The following is a 25,929-nucleotide window of genomic DNA, read 5'->3' as shown; positions in this document are numbered from 1 at the left end:
CCAGTCTTGGTGACTGGTGGCTAGGGTGGTATTAGCCAGTCTTGGTGACTGGTGGCTAGGGTGGTGTTAGCCAGTCTTGGTGACTGGTGGCTTGGGTGGTGTTAGCCAGTCTTGGTGACTGGTGGCTAGGGTGGTGTTAGCCAGTCTTGATGACTGGTGGCTAGGGTGGTGTTAGCCAGTCTTGGTGACTGGTGGCTAGGGTGGTGTTAGCCAGTCTTGGTGACTGGTGGCTAGGGTGGTGTTAGCCAGTCTTGGTGACTGGTGGCTAGGGCGGTGGTAGTCAGTCTTGGTGACTGGTGGCTAGGGTGGTGTTAGTCTTGGTGACTGGTGGCTAGGGTGGTGGTAGTCTTGGTGACTGGTGGCTAGGGTGGTGTTAGCCAGTCTTGGTGACTGGTGGCTAGGGTGGTGTTAGCCAGTCTTGGTGACTGGTGGCTAGGGTGGTGTTAGCCAGTCTTGGTGACTGGTGGCTAGGGTGGTGTTAGCCAGTCTTGGTGACTGGTGGCTAGGGTGGTGTTAGCCAGTCTTGGTGACTGGTGGCTAGGGTGGTGTTAGCCAGTCTTGGTGACTGGTGGCTAGGGTGGTGTTAGCCAGTCTTGGTGACTGGTGGCTAGGGTGGTGTTAGCCAGTCTTGGTGACTGGTGGCTAGGGTGGTGGTAGTCAGTCTTGGTGACTGGTGGCTAGGGCGGTGGTAGTCAGTCTTGGTGACTGGTGGCTAGGGTGGTGTTAGCCAGTCTTGGTGAGTGGTGGCTAGGGTGGTGTTAGCCAGTCTTGGTGACTGGTGGCTAGGGTGGTGTTAGCCAGTCTTGGTGGCTAGGGTGGTGTTAGCCAGTCTTGGTGGCTAGGGTGGTGTTAGCCAGTCTTGGTGGCTAGGGTGGTGTTAGCCAGTCTTGGTGACTGGTGGCTAGGGTGGTGTTAGCCAGTCTTGGTGACTGGTGGCTAGGGTGGTGTTAGCCAGTCTTGGTGACTGGTGGCTAGGGTGGTGCTAGCCAGTCTTGGTGACTGGTGGCTAGGGTGGTGTTAGCCAGTCTTGATGACTGGTGGCTAGGGTGGTGTTAGCCAGTCTTGGTGACTGGTGCTAGGGTGGTGTTAGCCAGTCTTGGTGGCTAGGGTGGTGTTAGCCAGTCTTGGTGGCTAGGGTGGTGTTAGCCAGTCTTGGTGGCTAGGGTGGTGTTAGCCAGTCTTGGTGACTGGTGGCTAGGGTGGTGGTAGTCAGTCTTGGTGACTGGTGGCTAGGGCGGTGGTAGTCAGTCTTGGTGACTGGTGGCTAGGGTGGTGGTAGTCTTGGTGACTGGTGGCTAGGGTGGTGTTAGCCAGTCTTGGTGACTGGTGGCTAGGGTGGTGTTAGCCAGTCTTGGTGACTGGTGGCTAGGGTGGTGTTAGCCAGTCTTGGTGACTGGTGCTAGGGTGGTGTTAGCCAGTCTTGGTGGCTAGGGTGGTGTTAGCCAGTCTTGGTGGCTAGGGTGGTGTTAGCCAGTCTTGGTGACTGGTGGCTAGGGTGGTGGTAGTCAGTCTTGGTGACTGGTGGCTAGGGCGGTGGTAGTCAGTCTTGGTGACTGGTGGCTAGGGTGGTGGTAGTCTTGGTGACTGGTGGCTAGGGTGGTGTTAGCCAGTCTTGGTGACTGGTGGCTAGGGTGGTGTTAGCCAGTCTTGGTGACTGGTGGCTAGGGTGGTGTTAGCCAGTCTTGGTGGCTAGGGTGGTGTTAGCCAGTCTTGGTGGCTAGGGTGGTGTTAGCCAGTCTTGGTGACTGGTGGCTAGGGTGGTGTTAGCCAGTCTTGGTGACTGGTGGCTAGGGTGGTGTTAGCCAGTCTTGGTGACTGGTGGCTAGGGTGGTGCTAGCCAGTCTTGGTGACTGGTGGCTAGGGTGGTGTTAGCCAGTCTTGGTGACTGGTGCTAGGGTGGTGTTAGCCAGTCTTGGTGGCTAGGGTGGGGTTAGCCAGTCTTGGTGGCTAGGGTGGTGTTAGCCAGTCTTGGTGACTGGTGGCTAGGGTGGTGCTAGCCAGTCTTGGTGACTGGTGGCTAGGGTGGTGCTAGCCAGTCTTGGTGACTGGTGGCTAGGGTGGTGTTAGCCAGTCTTGGTGACTGGTGGCTAGGGTAGTGTTAGCCAGTCTTGGTGACTGGTGGCTAGGGTGGTGTTAGCCAGTCCTTGTGACTGGTGGCTAGGGGGGTGTTAGCCAGTCTTGGTGGCTAGGGTGGTGTTAGCCAGTCTTGATGACTGGTGGCTAGGGTTGTGTTAGCCAGTCTTGGTGACTGGTGGCTAGGGTGGTGTTAGCCAGTCTTGGTGACTGGTGGCTAGGGTGGTGTTAGCCAGTCTTGGTGGCTAGGGTGGTGTTAGCCAGTCTTGGTGGCTAGGGTGGTGTTAGCCAGTCTTGGTGACTGGTGGCTAGGGTGGTGTTAGCCAGTCTTGGTGACTGGTGGCTAGGGTGGTGTTAGCCAGTCTTGGTGACTGGTGGCTAGGGTGGTGCTAGCCAGTCTTGGTGACTGGTGGCTAGGGTGGTGTTAGCCAGTCTTGGTGACTGGTGGCTAGGGTGGTGTTAGCCAGTCTTGGTGACTGGTGGCTAGGGTGGTGTTAGCCAGTCTTGGTGACTGGTGGCTAGGGTGGTGTTAGCCAGTCTTGGTGGCTAGGGTGGTAGCCAGTCTTGATGACTGGTGGCTAGGGTGGTGTTAGCCAGTCTTGGTGACTGGTGGCTAGGGTGGTGTTAGCCAGTCTTGGTGACGGGTGGCTAGGGTGGTGTTAGCCAGTCTTGGTGGCTAGGGTGGTGTTAGCCAGTCTTGGTGGCTAGGGTGGTGTTAGCCAGTCTTGGTGACTGGTGGCTAGGGTGGTGTTAGCCAGTCTTGGTGACTGGTGGCTAGGGTGGTGTTAGCCAGTCTTGGTGACTGGTGGCTAGGGTGGTGTTAGCCAGTCTTGGTGACTGGTGGCTAGGGTGGTGGTAGCCAGTCTTGGTGACTGGTGGCTAGGGTGGTGTTAGCCAGTCTTGGTGACTGGTGGCTAGGGTGGTGCTAGCCAGTCTTGGTGACTGGTGGCTAGGGTGGTGTTAGCCAGTCTTGGTGACTGTGGTAAGAATCAAGGGGATATCTTCATCTTACAATTAAGAAATAACTTGGCAGCCAAGATCCTGGCTGGGAATTTCCAAATTATTTGCATTAAAGATCACCTTGAGTCATACGTTTGTCTAATTGATTATCAGTTAAAATCACTAGACTTGTGGGACTGTTGTGATAGCAGATGTTTGAGCTATACAAGACAGTGTTAAGTGTGAATTTAACACCAGCCTACCACACTCTACATTCTAAGTGCCACACTATCTACATTCAGTTAGAAGGGCCACACTATCAACAGTCAGTAAGAAGGGCCACACTATACACATTCAGTAATAAGGACCACACTATCCACCTTCAGTGATAAGGGCCACACTACCCACATTCAGTGATAAGGGCCACACTACCCACATTCAGTAATAAGGGCCACACTATCCACATTCAGTGATAAGGGCCACACTACCCACATTCAGTAATAAGGGCCACACTACCCACATTCAGTAATAAGGGCCACACTACCCACATTCAGTAATAAGGGCCACACTACCCACATTCAGTAATAAGGGCCACACTATCCACATTCAGTAATAAAGGCCACACTATCTACATTCCAGTACAGGTACCACTGTCCAGATTTAGTTTTACGTACCAGACTGTCCACATTCCATTATCACTCTTGATATTCTGAAGGTCGTAGTTATAGAACTAGTCTACCCTGAACAAGACACAGGACCATCACTCCAACACTCACATCAACTGACACTGTGTAAACTGGTCAGGGACCAGATGCTACCTCTAGCAACACTCCATAAATGTCAACAGTGACAGCTGAGCCTCACTGCTCTGCAGTGTGAAAGTTGTACATAAAGAAAACCTTAGTACAAATTAACAGGGATTAAGGATATTTTTCTATCGAGAGAGAACTTAATGACTCGTGTAGTAGATAGACTTTAAACCACATTAATCAGCTACTCGGCTAACACCTGTTTAGTCTATGGTAATTTTTATAAATCCAGTCAAAATAGTGATGTTCTTGGGGTGTAATATGTTAAAACTCTATTTTAAAAATAAGTGTTAATTATAATTGCTAAACCTAAAGGGGTAGGGCAGTGCCTGGATAATTCAGTCACACTGTTTATTTCCAATCATTGGATAACAAGGTATACAGGAGTCTGAAAGCCAGTACGAGCTAATATATATTCATGGTGAAATTCTAAACCCAAAAGGGGCATTTAGAGCCTGGGTATCAGGTGTAATTAGGTTTGATGCGAGGAGGTTGCGCAAAATGTTGACTAAGAGCACAGAAAAGAGAGACCAGGTAAGAGGTGAATGGGTTAGGAGACTAACTGGCAGATAGGTAGGTAAAAGGTAGGTAATGTAGGTTTGTATATAGGAAGGTAGGTGAGGCAGTAGACACAGGGACGGGTTCCTCAAGCCTCCACCACAGTCTTCCTCCAAACTCTGTTTTTTCCCATGATAAAGAATCTTATTTACATGAAGCATTATATCTCACCAGCGAGTTGGATACATTTCCTGCAATAAATGTCCACGCGCACATAAACGTAAATTGAAGCAAAATGGAAACCCCCGGAGAGAGAGAGAGAGAAAGAGGAGAGAGATCCTTCTACTTTTCACTTCTCCGTATTTTAATCGACCTCAGTCTTAGGAGGGATAATAATATAGAACATTTATTGGTATTTTTCCTAATTTATAATTTATCATAAATTCTGGTCATTCGTTATTGATAACTTTGTTATTTTCCGTAATGAATAATCTTAATAAAAATATTAGCGTCCTCTGTTAGGCAATACTGGGAAAAGACGGCCTCGTATGGTGCTAAAATAATCTGATTTTGCATTTTTAAGTATATTCTGAATCAGCATAGAAAATAGTACCCCTGGTGTGATTTTAAATTTTGAAAATCCGTCCGAAAATGACGAGAAAACTTTCTCAAAATGGAAAATGGTTATGATGACACTTGTTTATTGGATCAATTGCTCCTCACAGACCTGAAGGTTATGAGAGTTTTAATGAGATAAATACTCCGTAGAAGGCACCTCAGTTAGGGAACAATCAGACGAGAGAAAACTTTGTATCATGCTAAAACTTAATTTTCTATGTTTTTTAGTAGCTTTTTCTTAAGTAGCATCAAAAATAGTGCAAATGGAGTGATTTTTTTTTTTGTAATGTTTTATATTTTTCGTAATTTATGGATGGTAGTCTAGTAAGAAACTTTTAATCGAGAGTCTACTGTATACTTAATATAGATGTAAGGCGAAACAGCTTAAAGATCCTCTGAACCACAACATCCTCACTACTCCAGAGTGTAGACACTGTATTTCTCACGTCCAAGACTAACCTGTTCCTCTAAATCTCTTAATAAATTTTACCTTGTTCATACAACAACACACAACGTTATAAAACCATTTAAGTCTTCTCAGTGACCTATTCTTCTTACATTAGCCTGATAAATGTTCAAACTCTTAACAATGAAGGTATCTTTACCTCTCATCCTGTGTTTCCCTCCCCCCAAAAAATTTATATAGACTTTTGTTTAAGTAATTCTTATTTATCCTTTCTAGATGTTGAAAAAACCTCTCATCAGTTCTCTGAAATATAATTTTCGTAACCTCACACCTAATCTCCGCTGTCTACATAAACATTACTATATTCTCCAACCTCCTCTTCTCCAACATTGTCAAGTATACACTTTAACTCACTCGTGTAACAAATACCTCCCACCACCAAATTTTCATTGGTTATATTATATATATATATATATAAATAATATATATATATATATATTGTGCCCACGAACGAGTGGTATTGATCAATAACAACACTGCAACTAGCCAAAGCCTTGAACCTATGCTGCTTTGGCCTACCTCATGGTAGGCAAAAACTCGGGACGCCTTAATCCACTGGACCATACGATCCTTAAGAGTAGCGCATCCAGCGGAACTGGATTTTGTACAACATCCAGTTCCGCTGGATGCGCTACTCTTAAGGATTGTATGATCCAGTGGATTAATTCGTCATGAGTTTTCGCCCACCATGAGGCAGGTCAAAGCAGCATGGGTTCGAATCCTTAGTCAGTGTTGTTATTGATTTATATATACCAAAGTATGCCATATCAGCTGGTGAGGGGCTCTTCATCTAGGGAATTGGGTCTGTTTTCCAGTTGCCTGAAGCCTGAATACCTTCCACATCTCTCCCCACAGGCGCTGTATAATCCTACGGGTTTAGCGCTTCCCCCTTGATTATAATAATAATAATGCTCAGGGACTAGCTGCACGTGGCCAGTATGTTAGGCACTCCTGTTCAGGGACTGAGCTCACGTAGCCAGTATGTCAGGGACCAGCTATGCTGGAACCCTGCTCAGGGACTAGCTGCACGTGGCCAGTATGTCAGGCACTCCTGTTCAGGGACTGAGCGCACGTAGCCAGTATGTCAGGGACCAGCTATGCTGGAACCCTGCTCAGGGACTAGCTGCCCGTGGCCAGTATGTCAGGGTGTATTTTAGGGCCTCCTGCTCAGGGACCAGTTGCACGTAGCCTGTATGTCAGGAAACAGTCGGAACTGATAATCCTGCTCAGGGACTAGCTGCCCGTGACTGGTATGTCAGGCACTCCTGCACAGGGACTGAATGCACGTAGCCTGTATGTCAGGAAACAGTCGGAACTGATAATCCTGCTCAGGGACTAGCTGCCCGTGTTCAGTATGTCAGGGTGTAGGGCCTCCTGTTCAGGGACTGAGCTCACGTAGCCTGTATGTCAGGGACCAGCTTATGCTGGAACCCTGCTCAGGGACTAGCTGCACGTGGCCAGTATGTCAGGCACTCCTGTTCAGGGACTGAGCTCACGTAGCCTGTATGTCAGGGACCAGCTTATGCTGGAACCCTGCTCAGGGACTAGCTGCACGTGGCCAGTATGTCAGGCACTCCTGTTCAGGGACTGAGCTCACGTAGCCTGTATGTCAGGGACCAGCTATGCTGGAACCCTGCTCAGGGACTAGCTCCCCGTGGCCAGTATGTCAGGGTGTATTTTAGGGCCTCCTGCTCAGGGACCAGTTGCACGTAGCCTGTATGTCAGGAAACAGTCGGAACTGATAATCCTGCTCAGGGACTAGCTGCCCGTGACTGGTATGTCAGGCACTCCTGCACAGGGACTGAATGCACGTAGCCTGTATGTCAGGAAACAGTCGGAACTGATAATCCTGCTCAGGGACTAGCTGCCCGTGTTCAGTATGTCAGGGTGTAGGGCCTCCTGTTCAGGGACTGAGCTCACGTAGCCTGTATGTCAGGGACCAGCTTATGCTGGAACCCTGCTCAGGGACTAGCTGCACGTGGCCAGTATGTCAGGCACTCCTGTTCAGGGACTGAGCTCACGTAGCCTGTATGTCAGGGACCAGCTTATGCTGGAACCCTGCTCAGGGACTAGCTGCACGTGGCCAGTATGTCAGGCACTCCTGTTCAGGGACTGAGCGCACGTAGCCTGTATGTCAGGGACCAGCTATGCTGGAACCCTGCTCAGGGACTAGCTGCCCGTGGCCAGTATGTCAGGGTGTATTTTAGGGCCTCCTGCTCAGGGACCAGTTGCACGTAGCCTGTATGTCAGGAAACAGTCGGAACTGATAATCCTGCTCAGGGACTAGCTGCCCGTGACTGGTATGTCAGGCACTCCTGCACAGGGACTGAATCACGTAGCCTGTATGTCAGGAAACAGTCGGAACTGATAATCCTGCTCAGGGACTAGCTGCCGTGACTGGTATACCTGGAGTTTACCTGGAGAGAGTTCCGGGGGTCAACGCCCCCGCGGCCCGGTCTGAGACCAGGCCTCCTGGTGGATCAGAGCCTGATCAACCAGGCTGTTGCTGCTGGCTGCACGCAAACCAACATACGAGCCACAGCCCGGCTGATCCGGAACTGACTTTAGGTGCTTGTCCAGTGCCAGCTTGAAGACTGCCAGGGGTCTGTTGGTAATCCCCCTTATGTGTGCTGGGAGGCAGTTGAACAGTCTCGGGCCCCTGACACTTATTGTATGGTCTCTTAACGTGCTAGTGACACCCCTGCTTTTCATTGGGGGGATGGTGCATCGTCTGCCAAGTCTTTTGCTTTCGTAGTGGGTGATTTTCGTGTGCAAGTTCGGTACTAGTCCCTCTAGGATTTTCCAGGTGTATATAATCATGTATCTCTCCCTCCTGCGTTCCAGGGAATACAGGTTTAGGAACCTCAAGCGCTCCCAATAATTGAGGTGTTTTATCTCCGTTATGCGCGCCGTGAAAGTTATCTGTACATTTTCTAGGTCGGCAATTTCACCTGCCTTGAAAGGTGCTGTTAGTGTGCAGCAATATTCCAGCCTAGATAGAACAAGTGACCTGAAGAGTGTCATCATGGGCTTGGCCTCCCTAGTTTTGAAGGTTCTCATTATCCATCCTGTCATTTTTCTAGCAGATGCGATTGATACAATGTTATGGTCCTTGAAGGTGAGATCCTCCGACATGATCACTCCCAGGTCTTTGACGTTGGTGTTTCGCTCTATTTTGTGGCCAGAATTTGTTTTGTACTCTTATGAAGATTTAATTTCCTCATGTTTACCATATCTGAGTAATTGAAATTTCTCATCGTTGAACTTCATATTGTTTTCTGCAGCCCACTGAAAGATTTGGTTGATGCCCTCCTGCACAGGGACTGAATCACGTAGCCTGTATGTCAGGAAACAGTCGGAACTGATAATCCTGCTCAGAGACTAGCTGCCCGTGTTCAGTATGTAGGGCCTCCTTCACATAGCCTGTATGTCAGGGAACAGTTTGAAACTGATAATCCTGCTCATGGACTAGCTGCACGTGGTTGGGGACATATGGCCTCCTGTTCAGGGACTGAGCTCATGTTAAACTAGAAGTGTGTTACATGTGCGTATGTGTAGTTGAGGATTTACATCCTGTTAGACAAGAGTTCCAAAAATTCCTCGTATTCGTCTCGAAATTTGTAGGGTCTCCAGGTAGTGTTCCATACGTCCATCTTGGGAAGACCTGAAAAGGATAATTAATTGTAATTTTTCTTGCCTAAGGGATATAATTAACACTAATGTAAAAATTTGAAATAATTATTAAAAATTTTATCTTAACCTGTAAATGAATGGAAAACTGATGCAACTTGTAGATCGCTAGAGCATTCTCAGACACAAAGCTTAGAAAACTTTCACATATTTAACTGTGGTATTGGTCACTTCTACGTTTCTAATCACTGTGGAGGTACATATCGCCTGTCTAAGCGAGGCAAGGTAACAACCACACTTCCTCCTAACAAGATTGTTTCGTGATTTTTAACCATATTTGTGATCTCCATAAAGAGGACATTAGAAATTGCAAGGATCTGTTTACATAATCATTAGCTTTTAACCTGAGAGATTGTTGATTTAGAACTTCCACTTGTTTCACCGCTTTTATTCAATGTGTCTACTGCTGTTGGTGGCATAGGAACGCAGTCAACAGTTTGTGACGAATAGTGTTAGGAATGGTGTTATATGCGTCTATATATTCCAGACCTGTGGCACACCCATGTAGCACCATCATTGGTAGTACTCGTGTTTCGTTTCTATTATGTATCAATATAGGTGGAGACACTGAATACTTTACAAATAAAAAAAAATTATTGCCTCTGTTTTTAAATTTCTCCCTATGGTTCCAGACCTACGGAACACTTATGCTAATACTGATCTCCAAGAGTACGAGACCGAGTGTGCTATATTTCTAATGTGCTTGAAAAAGAGAGTTAACGTGGCCGTCCTGTAATAACCAGTCATAAAACATAACCTGCAAAACTGTTTGATGGTCAGGCGTGGTAGAGCCGAGTCAGATTGTTGTAGCTTGGAGGTCACTACTGGATTATGTTTAGTACGTGGTCGACAACGATAAACGCATGGAAAAATATATTAATACCTATAATGAATTAATATACTCTACCTTAAATGTTGTTCCGTGGATCACGGGAAGAGAGCCGTCTCCTTCAAAGTGTATGTCACCAGTGCAGTACGTGGGTGCTTTGCATGTTTTCCAGGCCAGCCTTTCACTCCACAAATCACAATGTAGCTCCTGAAAAAAATATACAATGTTTCAGGGGAATGATTTAAAACAAACACAATCGAAATATCCTGGTATGTGCGAGTGTGAGAGTTATACACGTCCATTAAAAACCTCTTTTGTATATTCATACCTAACACGATCACACAAGCCTGCTGGATGCTCAAGCCCATAAAACTCAAAGCCTCTTGAATCCCCTTCCTGGGACATATCCCCATTCCTCCTGACAGGTAGCATGGCCAGTGGTCTACCAATGAGCTACGAGGCCTACAACAGGAAGCTTTCATAAACCACATCTACACCAGTGGTCACCAGCTGTAACTCAACTGTCGCTTCCCAAGTACCACTTCGAGTTCCCATTCATTATTTTGTTTATTCATGAACAGTAAACGTCTATGTGCCAAGCTGAAATATTCATTAATGATAAAGTACTTACCCAAAGATTGTTAATCTTATTTTTTTTTTACCATCGTTTAATCTTAAGATAAAACACTTGACAAACATAATCCTAAGTTCAATCTTGCATCTTTTTTTTTCAGTGGTTAATTATTCATATTTTTGATGATCGGACAGTCACTATTTTCATATAGGGATTATACAAACCATTATATTTTAATCATAATATTATGAATATATTAAACGACAATCATAATAAAAAATCCTTAGTTTTCAGGTGGTACTTATCTTCCTGCTACACACACGTGTGTGTGATGATATATGTAAGTGGTACCACCCCATATATATATATATATATATATATATATATATATATATATATATATATATATATATATATATATATCGTGCCGAATAAGTAAAATTGGTCAATTAGCAAGAACTCATTTAAAATTAAGTCCTTTCTAAAATTCTCTTGTACGTTTAAAGATGTATTTTTTTATGGTTATGTAAAAATTAACAAGTTTGTACCAAAAGAACCTTAGAAAATTTGCCTAACCTTATTATAACAAGCGCAATTTAGTTTAGCCTAATCCAACTAAATATATTTTAGACAAGTTTACAATAATTTAGTAATAAGCAATGAAATACGTTTTTTCGTTAGGTTCAGAACGATTTTTGCGAAATTATTGCATACACAAATTTTCGCTTGCCTTATTTGGCAAGAAGAGCGTTGCTATTTAAGCCAAAATCCTAAGTTGTACGTATTCAGCACGCACGCGCGCGCGCGCACACACACACACATATATATATACATACACACACACTGTATAGCGCTTAACCCGTGGGGACTGGCAGTATGCATCTCCACGGGAATAATTCCAACCCCCAAGATGGCTACACATACACCTTTCCTCACAATATATCCTCCTTAAATTCATGTTTTATGTTATTTTCTTTTCTCCTAAGTTTTCTTGGGGATAACTAGCGATAAGCTTAAAATTATGACATGTTTGCTATGTAAATCTGGCGAGGTAAGAGTCTAAATGGATTTAAAATGTGAGTGATTAAGGGAATCTGAGGCTAATATAGCATCAAGGGATTTATGGTGCACGAAACTCTCTTTACTGTCGTGTAAGTCTCCTCTGCCCTGAGGAGATATATTTCACTAGGAGAGAGAGAGAGAATGCTGTACGACCTTTATCAGCTTCTCTCTTACCTCGTATACTCCTGAGGAAGCACTAAACTCTTTAAGAAAGGAAGGGGGAGGGGCATTAAGAGAGTCTCGGAAATGAGAGATAAAAGTATGATCGCAGGATAGCAAAAAAATGCAACTCCGATTCCTTGGACCAGGAGCCTTTACGGAAATTAGCAGGTTTTAAGTTACAATAACAGATAAAGCTTGAAGCGTAAGGACCCAAATTGATACTTAACCGGTTCTGCTGTTTTTTGTATATACAATCTGCTCTTATAAAGTTCATATCCAGTCAGCTGTCTTATAAAGCTTCTCGATACGGTTAGCTCTTAAAGTTGTGTGTGTGTAGTCAGCTATCTTATAAAGCTCGTCTATATGTTAATCTAATGTAAATGCAACTGAAAAAGACCGTGAGAACCTGAATATCGTGTACTAGGAAGGCCCCTTCCACGAGATATTAAATTTTTAATGTACTTTTTTCAATCGCCTTTGCAAAAAACTATGTACGAGGGAACTGACTAGTTAGCAACAGTGGTTTAGCTCCAGTCAAGGTTAGCTGTAGCAAAGAGGGTGAAGGGCTTTTGATCAAAGGAATTGAGAGCAATTTTCTGCTTCTTGAATGCTTTCTATTCCTTAGGCTTGGTATGGTCCTTACGGGGTTAGTGCTTCCCCATGATCCCCAATGATCAAGCTAATTGCGTGGGCGAAACGTCAAGGAGTGTAGCCAGTAACTAGGCTAGTGTCAGACCATGAGACAGTCCATCCATCAGTCTGGTGTGGTGGATGAGTGTAGCCAGTAACTAGGCTAGTGTCAGACCATGAGACAGTCCATCCATCAGTCTGGTGTGGTGGATGAGTGTAGCCAGTAACTAGGCTAGTGTCAGACCATGAGACAGTCCATCCATCAGTCTGGTGTGGTGGATGAGTGTAGCCAGTAACTAGGCTAGTGTCAGACCATGAGATAGTCCATCCATCAGTCTGGTGTGGTGGATGAGTTTAGCCAGTAACTGGGCTAGTGTCAGACCATGAGACAGTCCTTCCGTCTGGTGTGGTGGATGAGTGTAGCCAGTAACTGGGCTAGTGTCAGACCATGAGACAGTCCTTCCGTCTGGTGTGGTGGATGAGTGTAGCCAGTAACTGGGCTAGTGTCAGACCATGAGACAGTCCTTCCGTCTGGTGTGGTGGATGAGTGTACCCAGTAACTAGGCAAGTGTCAGACCATGAGATAGTCCATCCATCAGTCTGGTGTGGTGGATGAGTTTAGCCAGTAACTGGGCTAGTGTCAGACCATGAGACAGTCCTTCCGTCTGGTGTGGTGGATGAGTGTACCCAGTAACTAGGCAAGTGTCAGACCATGAGATAGTCCATCCATCAGTCTGGTGTGGTGGATGAGTTTAGCCAGTAACTGGGCTAGTGTCAGACCATGAGACAGTCCTTCCGTCTGGTGTGGTGGATGAGTGTAGCCAGTAACTGGGCTAGTGTCAGACCATGAGACAGTCCATCCATCAGTCTGGTGTGGTGGATGAGTGTAGCCAGTAGCTAGGCTAGTGTCAGTCCACGAGACAGTCCATCCATCAGTTTCCGCTGCACATTTACAATCTACCAACTCAATACTCCAGATCATTAATATAATCTTCCCTCTCTGAAAAGACCTCCAACCCCAGTCGGGATATAAAAGGCGGGAAAATAAAACAGCGGGAGAAAAAAAGCGGCAGAAAAAAGGGCGGGGAAAAAAATGGCGCGAAGGGGAGGCAGGCGTTCACTTTCTCTTCCACATCATTAATAAGAGCATTTAGCGTCCCACTGCTGATCAAACACTGCCAGAGAGAGTGAATGTATCGAGGAGTTACGTCCACTGTTGACGTAATTTGTCAAGAGCTTTGCAGGATAGACTGGCTAAAGGGATATTAATGCTGGCGCTGTTAGGACATAGCTTTAACCTCTATCTTACCTTCACACCTCCAGTGTTGTTAGGACACCCCTTAACCACCTCCCTCCATCTTGCCTCCAGTGTTAGGACACCCCTTAACCACCTCCCTCCATCTTACCTCCAGTGTTAGGACACCCCTTAACCACCTCCCTCCATCTTACCTCCAGTGTTAGGACACCCCTTAACCACCTCCCTCCATCTTACCTCCAGTGTTAGGACACCCCTTAACCACCTCCCTCCAAATACTTCCATCAATACTATATAGAAACAAGGGCAGTGAAATTGTCTTGTTATGTGGTCACAGTAAATGTACTTCTAGTATACACAATAACAAAGGTGTTTACCAAGGAAAGGTGTGCCAACTACGATACTCCTATTTACATGGTGAATCGCCAGTAAACACACACACACACACACACACACACGCACACACACACACACACACACACACACACACACACACACACACACACACACACACACACACACACACACACACACACACACACACGTGTACTACAACAATATTTTAACAGGACAATGTTACGCTCTGTCCAAGCTTAATATAGGGGATACCTCTCTTGGGGATACACAAATAACCCGCACATAGGTATCATGTGGGGTTCGAACACGTGGATAGGGTAAAGAAATACTCACGTAGGCTGGAAGTACGTATATTACGGATAATGTGGGAAAGGCCAAACAGCCGGTGACCTGCCTCCTTGCTCTCTCTCATAAGACTAACTAACCCCAGTACCCATATGTGAGGGGGTGTTTGAATACTGCTGTGGTCAGCAACAATATGAATACAGACAGTGATTCACGCAGAGACGGTTGGTAGTGAGTCATCTACTGGTACACTGGTTACTGGTACTGGTACTACTACTGAGAGCTCGCACTTCCAAATGTCTAAGAAACATCAAAACCCTGAAGTAAATACTTCAAATCAAACTAAACATTTATAACCATTGAAATGGTCTCAATTTTCATTTTTCCCAAATATAAACATTAATATCTTCAAATATTTTGACCGTAAAATAAAAAGTCTGACTAGTTTAAGTAACAAGTGGTTAAGTCTGAATTAAGATTTTGTTAGGATCAACCCGGAGGGTTAGTAACCCAGGATAACTCCAGAAAAAGCCACTGTATGGCTTATTTCCATTACTGTTACTGGATTCTCTCCCCAAGGATGCGACTCGTCTACTAACACCAGGTACTTAATTACTGCTAGGTGAACAGTGGCAGCAGGAGTAAGGCAAGTAATACCCGGGTACATACTGCTATGTAAGCAGGGACAGACGTCAGGTTTAAGGAAACATCCCTAACTTTTTCACTCGTGCAGGGAATCGAGCCCTGGTCCCTCAGTGTGGGAGCTGATAACGCTACCAACAGAGCCACGAGTACTCCAGCTGAGACAGATGCTGAGTGAACCCAACACATGCAGAGATTGAGAGATCATCCACTATGATGAATCTAGAGTGGCCAGGACACTGGATAATAACACAAACTGGAACGAGACTAAAGAGCAACGCTATGTTACCAAGACTGAGACAAATGAGTAGAACTGAAACAGTGAATGTGACAGAGAGGAAATGATGCAAGGAGTAAGTAAATGTAAGCAAAAAAAAAAAAAAAAAAAAAAAAAAAAAGTGGTAGAGAGGGATGGGGGGGGGGGAGTGTGAGGAGGAGGATTATTGTTAGGGAGCGCTAAACCCGTAGGGATTATACAGCGCCTGTGAGGGGAGAATTGGAAGGCATTCGGGCTCAATCTTGGGAACTGGAGCACAGAGCCAGTTCCCTAGATCAAGATCCCGTCACAAGCATCAAGGAACCTTGCTTGAGGGGCACGATGAATACACGTTCATGGGAAGCGCTAAACTCGTAGGTGTCACACACGACAAGCTGAATGATGGTAATCGTCTCCCATAAAAGACCAAGGCAAACCTAATTCTTAGCATTAATGGCAGGATATATACACCGGGAAGTGTACGTCTCTCAGGGTATATATATCGAGAGCTCAATGTCTCCCTATATACACTGAGAGGTGTATATCTCCCCATATACAGAGAGGTGTGTCTCCCCATATACATTGAGAGGTTGGTTTAGAAAGACACGTAAGCAAACACTATAACATATTTATTAGAAAACGTTTCGGTCCTGGGACCTTGATCACTTCGGTCCCAGGACCGAAACGTTTTCTAATAAATATGTTATAGTGTTTGCTTACGTGTCTTTCTAAACCAACTTGTCGGTATTTATTACCAAGGTTTATACCACATTGAGAGGTGTATGTCTCCCTATATACACTGAGAGGTGTATGTCTCCCTATATACACTGAGAGGTGTATGTCTCCCTATATACATTGAGAGGTGTATGTCTCCCTATATACATTGAGAGGTGTATGTCTCGGTGTATATACACAATTGTACATCCGTATTTAAATTGATATATTTTACATTCATCGGTATTTTAAGCAGTGAAGTATTCTTGCCTGATGTATAGATGACCCTCGTATAGTTTACTTCCAACCCCCGTTATTGTAAGATCAAGAGTCCTCCCCGGCAGCTTCAAGACACGCCCCATGGAGGAGCGTAGAGGGGTTCCTCGTCTGTGTGAAGCCAATACATCACAGGTCAGAGGGGGGTTCCGGGGAGTGTGGCAACCTCCAAGGCTCATAAATCAAATGCTTTAGTCATCTATTTGCTGCCGTCGATCGCCGCGGACGCTCTTGCCAAGTCAGATTATTTTCACGACTTTTTTCCAGTCCTTCCATCAATTTTTTTTACTTAGATTTTCATATATGTTACGTAGATTATTTTTCAATAGTAACTTTTTCATTAATGTATATGTGTGTGTGTGTGTGTGTGTGTGTGTGTGTGTGTGTGTGTGTGTGTGTGTGTGTGTGTGTGTGTGTGTGTGTGTGTTTGTCTTTATCTAGGCAAGTTTACCGATGTTAAGTAAACTCTTGGGGTCTGCCTCTTGAGTTTGTCAACTGAGAGATTACGCATCACTTGTGTTGAATGCTTGATCCTTCGTTCGGTAATCGCGGCTGGTCGCTGCCTAGTGAGACTGTTACTGATGGTTCCATTCCACTAACACCAGACTTACATCACATGCATTCTTGTGGTCTAAAACAAGACTGCCAAGTGTTTCCTTAAGAGATCTGAGCAAAGCTCAGATCTCTGCTACACAATTGTCCTCAAATATTTAAGTTATACCATGAATTAAGGAAAGATCCTGGACTTAACCTTACGAAAGTCGACAAAGCAAATGCCGTAGAAATTATGGACAAGGTAGATTATAGGGAAAAAATGAACATGTTATTAGAAGACAGTGAAATTTAGGTGCCTCTTAGAGAGGTTCGTAAATGATGCGGTTCTATATTCTCATTCTGGTTATCTGTGACATACCTTTGACAGGTTTCGATAGTTCTGCTTCTCTCACAGTCAAGCTCGAGGCAAGATTTCCTCCTTGGCTGCCTAGTCAGCCAAGCTATTGATGTTAGCATTCCGCAGGGTCACAAAAAACCATCATAGCTCAGGTTATCTGGCACTTGGTGGAGGCACTAGTCACATTTTCTAGCGTACAGATGACGACACGTCTGTTACCAATTAAACCTTAATATTTCTGGATGAATAAGATATATGCAACACTTGGCTATCTTTACTGCTGAAATATTTCGCCTACTCAGCAGACTTCGTCGAAATATATATCTTTAATACTGGAGACAACAGTAGTAGCTTAGAGGTAGATATGAGGCGATCAGTCCCTCAGCCTTAAAGAAGCACTTGCTGGGAGTAGCACTCTCCTGCCTCGGTGTGGGTAGAAGCACTTGCTGGGAGTAGCACTCTCCTGCCTCGGTGTGGGTAGAAGCACTTGCTGGGAGTAGCACTCTCCTGCCTCGGTGTGGGTAGAAGCACTTGCTGGGAGTAGCACTCACCTGCCTCGGTGTGGGTAGAAGCACTTGCTGGGAGTAGCACTCTCCTGCCTCGGTGTGGGTAGAAGCACTTGCTGGGAGTAGCACTCTCCTGCCTCGGTGTGGGTAGAAGCACTTGCTGGGAGTAGCACTCTCACCTTCCTCGGTGTGGGTAGAAGCACTTGCTGGGAGTAGCACTCTCCTGCCTCGGTGTGGGTAGAAGCACTTGCTGGGAGTAGCACTCTCCTGCCTCGGTGTGGGTAGACGCACTTGCTGGGAGTAACACTCTCCTGCCTCGGTGTGGGTAGAAGCACTTGCTGGGAGTAGCACTCTCCTGCCTCGGTGTGGGTAGAAGCACTTGCTGGGAGTAGCACTCTCCTGCCTCGGTGTGGGTAGAAGCACTTGCTGGGAGTAACACTCTAACCTTCCTCGGTGTGGGTAGAAGCACTTGCTGGGAGTAACACTCACCTGCCTCGGTGTGGGTAGAAGCACTTGCTGGGAGTAACACTCTCCTGCCTCGGTGTGGGTAGAAGCACTTGCTGGGAGTAGCACTCTAACCTTCCTCGGTGTGGGTAGAAGCACTTGCTGGGAGTAACACTCACCTGCCTCGGTGTGGGTAGAAGCACTTGCTGGGAGTAGCACTCTCACCTTCCTCGGTGTGGGTAGAAGCACTTGCTGGGAGTAGCACTCTCACCTGCCTCGGTGTGGGTAGAAGCACTTGCTGGGAGTAACACTCTCACCTGCCTCGGTTTGGGTAGAAGCACTTGCTGGGAGTAGCACTCTCACCTGCCTCGGTGTGGGTAGAAGCACTTGCTGGGAGTAGCACTCTCTCACCTGCCTCGGTGTGGGTAGAAGCACTTGCTGGGAGTAGCACTCTCACCTGCCTCGGTGCTTACCTGGAGTTTACCTGGAGAGAGTTCCGGGGGTCAACGCCCCCGCGGCCCGGTCTGAGACCAGGCCTCCTGGTGGATCAGAGCCTGATCAACCAGGCTGTTGCTGCTGGCTGCACGCAAACCAACGTACGAGCCACAGCCCGGCTGATCCGGAACTGACTTTAGGTGCTTGTCCAGTGCCAGCTTGAAGACTGCCAGGGGTCTGTTGGTAATCCCCCTTATGTGTGCTGGGAGGCAGTTGAACAGTCTCGGGCCCCTGACACTTATTGTATGGTCTCTTAACGTGCTAGTGACACCCCTGCTTTTCATTGGGGGGATGGTGCATCGTCTGCCAAGTCTTTTGCTTTCGTAGTGAGTGATTTTCGTGTGCAAGTTCGGTACTAGTCCCTCTAGGATTTTCCAGGTGTATATAATCATGTATCTTTCCCTCCTGCGTTCCAGGGAATACAGGTTTAGGAACCTCAAGCGCTCCCAATAATTGAGGTGTTTTATCTCCGTTATGCGCGCCGTGAAAGTTCTCTGTACATTTTCTAGGTCGGCAATTTCACCTGCCTTGAAAGGTGCTGTTAGTGTGCAGCAATATTCCAGCCTAGATAGAACAAGTGACCTGAAGAGTGTCATCATGGGCTTGGCCTCCCTAGTGGGTAGAAGCACTTGCTGGGAGTAGCACTCTCACCTGCCTCGGTGTGGGTAGAAGCACTTGCTGGGAGTCGCACTCTCACCTGCCTCGGTGTGGGTAGAAGCACTTGCTGGGAGTAGCACTCTCACCTGCCTCGGTGTGAGTAGAAGCACTTGCTGGGAGTAGCACTCTCACCTGCCTCGGTGTGGGTAGAAGCACTTGCTGGGAGTAGCAATCTCACCTGCCTCGGTGTGGGTAGAAGCACTTGCTGGGAGTAGCACTCTCACCTGCCTCGGTGTGGGTAGAAGCACTTGCTGGGACTAGCACTCTCACCTGCCTCGGTGTGGGTAGAAGCACTTGCTGGGAGTAGCACTCTCTCCTGCCTCGGTGTGGGTAGAAGCACTTGCTGAGACTAGCACTCTCTCACCTGCCTCGGTGTGGTTAGAAGCACTTGCTGGGAGTAGCACTCTCTCCTGCCTCGGTGTGGGTAGAAGCACTTGCTGGGACTAGCGCACTCTCACCTGCCTCGGTGTGGGTAGAAGCACTTGCTGGGAGTAGCACTCTCTCCTGCCTCGGTGTGGGTAGAAGCACTTGCTGGGACTAGCACTCTCTCTCCTGCCTCGTTGTGGGTAGAAGCACTTGCTGGGAGTAGCACTCTCCTGCCTCGGTGTGGGTAGAAGCACTTGCTGGGACTAGCACTCTCTCCTGCCTCGGTGTGGGTAGAAGCACTTGCTGGGAGTAGCACTCTCTCCTGCCTCGGTGTGGGTAGAAGCACTTGCTGGGAGTAGCACTCTCTCCTGCCTCGGTGTGGGTAGAAGCACTTGCTGGGACTAGCACTCTCTCTCCTGCCTCGGTGTGGGTAGAAGCACTTGCTGGGACTAGCACTCTCTCTCCTGCCTCGGTGTGGGTAGAAGCACTTGCTGGGACTAGCACTCTCTCACCTGCCTCGGTGTGGGTAGAAGCACTTGCTGGGACTAGCAGTCTCTCCTGCCTCGGTGTGGGTAGAAGCACTTGCTGGGACTAGCAGTCTCTCCTGCCTCGGTGTGGGTAGAAGCACTTGCTGGGACTAGCACTCTCCTGCCTCGGTGTGGGTAGAAGCACTTGCTGGGAGTAGCACTCTCTCCTGCCTCGGTGTGGGTAGAAGCACTTGCTGGGAGTAGCACTCTCTCCTGCCTCGGTGTGGGTAGAAGCACTTGCTGGGAGTAGCAGTCTCTCCTGCCTCGGTGTGGGTAGAAGCACTTGCTGGGAGTAGCACTCTCTCCTGCCTCGGTGTGGGTAGAAACACTTGCTGGGACTAGCAGTCTCTCCTGCCTCGGTGTGGGTAGAAGCACTCGCTGGGAGTACCACTCTCTCCTGCCTCGGTGTGGGTAAAGCACTTGCTGGGAGTAGCACTCTCACCTGCCTCGGTGTGGGTAGAAGCACTTGCTGGGAGTAGCACTCTCTCCTGCCTCGGTGTGGGTAGAAGCACTTGCTGGGAGTAGCACTCTCTCCTGCCTCGGTGTGGGTAGAAGCACTTGCTGGGAGTAGCACTCTCACCTGCCTCGGTGTGGGTAGAAGCACTTGCTGGGAGTAGCACTCTCTCCTGCCTCGGTGTGGGTAGAAGCACTTGCTGGGAGTAGCACTCTCACCTGCCTCGGTGTGGGTAGAAGCACTTGCTGGGAGTAGCACTCTCACCTGCCTCGGTGTGGGTAGAAGCACTTGCTGGGAGTAGCACTCTCACCTGCCTCGGTGTGGGTAGAAGCACTTGCTGGGAGTAGCACTCTCTCCTGCCTCGGTGTGGGTAGAAGCACTTGCTGGGAGTAGCACTCTCACCTGCCTCGGTGTGGGTAGAAGCACTTGCTGGGAGTAGCACTCTCACCTGCCTCGGTGTGGGTAGAAGCACTTGCTGGGAGTAGCAGTCTCTCCTGCCTCGGTGTGGGTAGAAGCACTTGCTGGGAGTAGCACTCTCACCTGCCTCGGTGTGGGTAGAAGCACTTGCTGGGAGTAGCACTCTCACCTGCCTCTTGATACAGATGAGACAGCATCACAAATTATGATCAGCGTTCTGACTGGTACTGATTCCAGATTGTATCACCATATTGTATTGTGTAGATTAGCTTTGCGAAGTAATCGTAGTGCAATATATGAAGAAACTAATAATTCTAAAGGTGAAACTGCCCAGTAAGTTGTGATCAAGACCACTGTGACCTCTGTAAACCTGTTCTTTTTGCGCCGTAGAGGAAAAAAAAAAGGCTACAGAATTAACACTGATCGTTGGCCAGCAGGTTGCTGCAGAGGCAACTGAAGGGTTATCCAGGTGACACCTTCTTAAAGTCCGTCAGTCAACGATAATTGCAACGTTGGCAGAGTAGTTGGAGGGGAGGAGCAGTGACAGCGCCTCCAGCGAGAGATCATGTCTCCTCCTCAGTGCGTCACCACCTGACACTGGTCTGGAAGACCTCGAGGATGTGTTGATGAGACACTATGCGTTTTGCATTTAATAAGACGTTTTTTCCACTATTTATCAGTTCTAGAACTGGACTTTATCGGTGGTAGAATTGATAAAAACTCTAGTGGGCGAAATATTTTATCAATAAAATGCCTTAATAAATGGCATATCGAATCTCTAAGATAAATGTGGATATACAATACCAATTACGTACAATACACGGGATTCCCACATTTTTTCTGTACATTTTTTTCTTTATACTGGTAATGGACTGTTAATAGAAGAAACTTCCATTAAATCAAATCTTTATCCACCAAGATTTTCAGTATCACCAAAACATTCCCATTTTCGCTTTTTTTTCATTTTTTCTTTGTAAAACTCAATGGTTTGTTAGGATTCATGTGTAACAAGTACAAGAGGCTGATTAAGACCACTTTCTCTATGCCCCACCAAACACACACACTTGAATCCTTAATGTAAGAATTAAAGTAAGGTCTAAGTGTATATATACTGAGATATACATCCCCTCCAAGTGTATGTATACTGATATACATCCCCTCCAAGTGTATATATACTGAGATATACATCCCCTCCAAGTGTATATATACTGAGATATACATCACCTCCAAGTGTATATATACTGAGATATACATCACCTCCAAGTGTATATATACTGAGATATACATCCCCTCCAAGTGTATATCAACTCTTGCTCTCGGTATATACATATCAAGAGGCGACTATTGTTTCATTGCTACACGTCACTTGTTCACCACCAGTTTTTAGAGTGAACTAAAGGTGTATATACACTGATAGACTTACTCCACTCAGTGTGTATATACACTGATAGACTTACTCCACTCAGTGTGTATATAGAAACAAACTTTTCAGCGTACATGCGCTGTTATTTAATTTTTTCAGTGTTGATTTAGGATGTGTTTTCTATGGCTGCTCGAAAGATAGCCGTGGTACAAACTATCTTCCCTGTGGACCGTACTTAGGTCCACTCTTCCTCTGAACCTTGGTTCAGTTCATTCCACCTGTGGACCGTGGTTCAGTTCATTCCACCTGTGGACCGTGGTTCAGTTCATTCCACCCGTGGACCGTGGTTCAGTTCATTCCACCTGTGGACCGTGGTTCAGTTCATTCAAGCGGACCGTACTGAAATGCGTAGCTATTCCAACCTAGCTCATTCTGTGAGAAGCGGACCAGCGTTTTACTGAAAGTCTAACGGAACGGTGATTGGCTAATCAGGCTATATACCCCATCACTGGATACCCAAATGCCCTTGGAAGGGGCATTGCCACCACAACCCTGCCTCATACTGTGGGAACTGGAGCAAGCTTCAAAAAGACTAACGGGAACAGTGACTGGTCTCAGACGTGCATGAACGAGTAAGACTTTTTTCAAAACCACTGATATCACTGCATACCCAGACTTAGTGATCATAATGTATCTATTGCCGACTCAGGAGTCTGACGGAGGAAGCTGATGGTGCAACCCTCTGGCTGTACTTAGTATCCAGGTTGATGACCTCGGAGGTTCAAGCACGTTTCAACACCACAAAACACGAACTGAAGACGATATACATAAAAACATAGGTATCAGTGTGTCTTCTTTCCCTGTCTGTGCGTACAGTTTTATGTCATAATACTCAACATGATAAAGGTCACAACGGTAAAACATGATAAAGCTCTAGACAGAGTCTAATAAAGCTCTACAAAGTAAAAACCTGTTCTCAAAACTTTTTCTTTAACCCGTCTGGTCAACTCTCATAAGAACATAAGAAAGGAGGAACACTGTAGCAGGCCTGTTGGCCCATACTAGGCAGGTCCTTTACAATCCATCCCACTAACTTTACAATCCATCCCACTAACTTTACAATCCATCCCACTCTCCTGGAAGTAAACTTCAGATATAAATGGGGAAAGCTTCTAAACTCACAGTACATGTACAAGGTATACACGCCGTAGCTGACATCAATGACATACTACTATATAGAAAGTCCCTTATTATGCTGAGCACTTCCCGCAAATTAGGTCAGTTTTGTCTCAGGATGTGACCCACACCAGTCCACTAACACCCAGGATGTGACCCACACCAGTCCACTAACACCCAGGATGTGACTCACACCAGTCCACCCACACCAGCCCACTAACACCCAGGATGCGACCCACACCAGTCCACTAACATCCAGGATGCGACCCACAACAGTCCACTAACACCCAGGATGCGACCCACAACAGTCCACTAACACCCAGGATGTGACCCACACCAGTCCACTAACACCCAGGATGCGACCCACACCAGTCCACTAACACCCAGGATGCGACCCACACCAGTCCACTAACACCCAGGATGTGACCCACACCAGTCCACTAACACCCAGGATGCCACCCACACCAGTCCACTAACACCCAGAATGCGACCCACACCAGTCCACTAACACCCAGAATGCGACCCACACCAGTCCACTAACACCCAGGATGTGACCCACACCAGTCCACTAACACCTAGGATGCCACCCACACCAGTCCACTAACACCCAGGATGCGACCCACACCATTCCACTAACACCCAGGATGCGACCCACACCAGTCCACTAACACCCAGGATGCCACCCACACCAGTCCACTAACACCCAGGATGCGACCCACACCAGTCAACTAACACCCAGGATGCCACCCACACCAGTCCACTAACACCCAGGATGCGACCCACACCAGTCCACTAACACCCAGGATGTGACCCACACCAGTCCACTAACACCCAGGATGCCACCCACACCAGTCCACTAACACCCAGAATGCGACCCACACCAGTCCACTAACACCCAGAATGCGACCCACACCAGTCCACTAACACCCAGGATGTGACCCACACCAGTCCACTAACACCTAGGATGCCACCCACACCAGTCCACTAACACCCAGGATGCGACCCACACCATTCCACTAACACCCAGGATGCGACCCACACCAGTCAACTAACACCCAGGATGCCACCCACACCAGTCCACTAACACCCAGGATGCGACCCACACCAGTCCACTAACACCCAGGATGCGACCCACACCAGTCCACTAACACCCAGGATGCCACCCACACCAGTCCACTAACACCCAGGATGCGACCCACACCAATCCACTAACACCCAGGTACTCATTTTACTGCTAGGTGAACATGGACAACAGGTGTCTTAAGGAAACACATCTTAATGTTTCCACCCGTACCGGGGATCGAACCCCTGACCTCGTTGTGAGCTGAGTGCGTTACCAATCGAGCTACGGTACTGGGAGGCAGTCAATCCATGGATGGGGAGGAAGCCTTAAATGCCTATAGCTGGAATAGTATATATATGTTGTGCCGAATAAGCAAAACCTGCTTAAATAGCAACGCTCATCTTGCCGAATAACACAAGCGAAAATTTGCTTATGCAATAATTTCGCAATAATCATTCTTAAACTAACGAGAAAAATATATTTCACTTTGTTTATTATTAAATTATTGTAAACTTATCTAAAATACATTTAGTTGAATTAGGCTAAATTAAATTGCGCTTGTTATAATAAGGTTAGGTAAGTTTTCTAAGGTTCTTTTGGTACAAAATTATTAATTTTTACATTAACATAAATGAAAAACAATATCTTAAAACTTATAAGAGAATTTTTTTTAGAAAGAACTTAATTTTAAACGGCTTCTTGCTAACTGACCAATTTTACCTATTCTGCACGACATATACACCGAGAGGTATATACATCTCTGAGTGTATACTGAGACATCTCGGTGTATCTAAGTATATATACACAAGACTTTAATTTAACCCCAGGTTTAATAATAATAATCCCCTCAAGTGTTATTACATTATTTTTCCGCTAAATGTATACCAAGAAATTTAACTCAAGTCGAAACTCAAAATTTTTGAAAATCCTCAAAAAAAAAAAAAAAAGTGAAGATTTTGAGATTTTTTTTTGTCTTTATTGGAGATAATCAAGTCTGATTCAAAGGAAGGATAGCTCCAACTCCTTGGATCAAGGGTTAAACGGTGAAGGGCTCTGGATCCAAGGAACTGTAGCTAATCTTTCCCTGGATCACAGCTTATTACGTCTCATTCTCCAGGTGTCGCAGACATGACGTAACATTATCATATTTGAAAGGTAAATTATTACTTTTAAATCGTTCATTATTATTATTATTATTATTATTATTATTATTGGCAACTGGTTAAGTTATTATACATTTATACAGTTGGGTACGAATGTACTGTACTGTTCCTGATGACTTGAGAGTCTTGTCCAGGAGCTTGTCATGCTCTCTCTCTCTCTCTCTCTCTCTCTCTCTCTCTCTCTCTCTCTCTCTCTCTCTCTCTCTCTCTCTCTCTCTCTCTCTCTCTCTCTCTCTCTCTCGCGCACACACACACACACACACACACCAGG

General features: G+C 46.5%; 1 protein-coding gene and 1 long non-coding RNA gene across 13 annotated transcripts in view; one reads left to right on the top strand and one right to left on the bottom strand.

Annotated features, from left to right (window-relative positions):
- Positions 1 to 25,929, top strand: part of nab (NGFI-A-binding protein homolog) — a 1,330,987-nt gene that overhangs the window by 1,250,302 nt on the left and 54,756 nt on the right. The gene's annotated exons all lie outside the window — the stretch shown is intronic.
- The window catches only part of LOC128701712 (uncharacterized), a 107,332-nt gene continuing 90,319 nt past the window's right edge, over positions 8,917 to 25,929 (bottom strand). The window contains exons 4-5 of the long non-coding RNA XR_008408959.2: positions 10,001 to 10,129; positions 8,917 to 9,067 (exon numbers count right to left, since the gene is read on the bottom strand). This is a non-coding gene — a long non-coding RNA (uncharacterized lncRNA). The remainder of the gene's footprint in view (positions 9,068 to 10,000; positions 10,130 to 25,929) is intronic.

The sequence above is a fragment of the Cherax quadricarinatus genome, chromosome 96 (genome assembly GCF_038502225.1).
Source record: "Cherax quadricarinatus isolate ZL_2023a chromosome 96, ASM3850222v1, whole genome shotgun sequence".
In the NCBI taxonomy this organism is placed as follows: Eukaryota; Metazoa; Arthropoda; class Malacostraca; order Decapoda; family Parastacidae; genus Cherax; species Cherax quadricarinatus.
This window is presented reverse-complemented; position numbering and strand designations above follow the sequence as displayed.